Source organism: Diadema antillarum, unplaced genomic scaffold (assembly GCF_040938485.1).
Source record: "Diadema antillarum isolate AM-2024a unplaced genomic scaffold, OU_Dant_1.0 seq00000958_RagTag, whole genome shotgun sequence".
NCBI lineage: Eukaryota > Metazoa > Echinodermata > Echinoidea > Diadematoida > Diadematidae > Diadema > Diadema antillarum.
In genome coordinates, this window is record NW_027271806.1 from 155,001 (window position 1) to 157,257 (window position 2,257).

Here is a 2,257-nt window from a genome sequence, read left to right on the forward strand (position 1 = left end):
GTATTCCCATAATCATGACTATTGTTGAAAAAGTAGTTGTAGTCGGATTTTTTTTTCTCGATATATTAGATTTGGGGAATGATATATCGTGATAACTGCACTCTAAAGAAAAACTCCCCCAGGTCGAATTGACTCAAGACGTATTATTCCTTTGACATTTTTCTATCTTCCAAACATGAATCACCTTTAGGCAATCTTTCATGTTTTGACGCTGTCCTTGAATGACTGAATAGGGACGTGGTATTTTGTTTATTTCACAGTCAAAGCTTGTTTGTAACATTTTCGAAGGCCTTTTCTTTTCTTCGTCGAGAGTAGATGTAAAATGATATAGATCACACGACCTTCGATGCATGTGAAGCGTACATTTTTAGGTATTATGTTGCTAAAGAGCTATGTGAAGACAATCAAATCAAGTGTTACATGACAACACTTTACTGCCCTGATTGAAATGACTTTATCCATATGAAAAAATAAAAATCATTCGTGACATATAAGCCCGTTCGGAGTTCCAGTTTGCATGAGCATAAAAAAGGGTCATTTTTATTTAAAGGCGTATTGGTTTCAAATTCACTCATATGAGAATCTGTGATGTAATGATTATTCATGTAATCCTTTTGAACACTGCTTCTCGCCAGCATAATTCCATCTGACAACAAATATGGTATTTGGTAATATCAACAGAAAGAGATTGTCAATACATATAATACAAAAAAAATTAATGAATGTTTTCATAAGTGTTATAGTTGACTTATCATTCTGGACATCTGGTCTACGCAAGTTTGTTCTTTGTCTGAACAGGATTGATGAATTACATAACTTTTCACCTAAAGCTTACGCATCATTATCATTATCATTATTATTATGTCGCTATGAACACGGTTGAAGTGTCTCTAACTGACTAAGAAAAAAAAACCCCAGAAGGTAATACGTAGGAATGTGCCAAATAGCTAAGTCCGAACTGGTTAATCAAAGCGCATGAACATAAACAAACAAACACACACAAACACAAATGTTTGTGGTAAGTATGTATACACACATTCTTTTCCTTAATATCGTCTTTATTTGCAGGCTTGCTTGTTTGGTTTTGCAACCATTCAATATTATCAGCTTTTGGGCGTGAATAATTGACTTTGATGGGGCAGAGAACAAAGAAAAGCGTCATGTTTAACTCGGTAACGTAGGTTCATATCTTCCGTAGATATTCCACCTTACACATTGATACAGTAGATATACAGACAAACTTACACAAGGGCGGCGGTATGTGTTTCTAAGGAGGGGTGGCTGCAGGTGGCTGCGGGGGGGGGGGGGGGGGGAGGGGGAGATCAGGTGCAATGGAGAGTCGCCCACCCCCCCCCCCCCCTTCCCCTTAGACGGGAAGAATAAACTGATGGAACCTTTGAAAATGTATGGGTGTTGTGATTTTTATCGATTTCTTGTTGTCGTTTTTTTCCATCCCCACTCCCCTGTTCCGAAACTCCTGATAAATACAGACAGACAGACATACATACATACATACATATATGCATATTTATAGATAGGCGCACGTTTTCACACACACGGTATTATGTCATTCGTTATCTCTTCTTTCTCTCCCGATGCTCAGTACACCTAATGGATAGCCACCCTGGCTGGTCCCTACAGTCACCTGTGGGGACCAACCACCAGTGGGTGGGCATCGTTCATTTCGTTGTTGGGGGAATGAGTCAAACACAGACAGTGTACATAATTCCCCTCCACGAAACTAATGGAACAAAAATAACAGATTAACGGACACACACACACACACACACACACACACAGATTCTCCGGTGTATATATTAATTCTTGATTGTTATCGAGGTGCAGATGTGAGTCAACCTATCTTTGAATTAAGTTTGTCCAGGGAGGTGGAAAGAGATTTTTTTCCCCACCTCTCTGGTTTGCCTGTTCATAATTTTGAATGATGACATAACACAGGGGCCTCGGAACCGGGGGCGGAACAGGCATTGGTTTGTCTGCTTGTTCTTATTTGTCTTTTAAGTTGTCTGCTTGTTCTTATTTGTCTTTTAAGGGTGGGGGCTCCAATCCCCCACCCTCACATACTCTTTGGGCTGCTAAAATTTGAAAATGAACAGGGGAAAAGAGAATGGCTTCATTAGGGTTACGCTTCGAGATTTTTCCATTAAAGGGGGGGGGGTGGGGAACATTAACCCTCGATCACAACCAACCACTATGACTGCCCCTAACCCACCCCTGACACACACACACACACGCACAC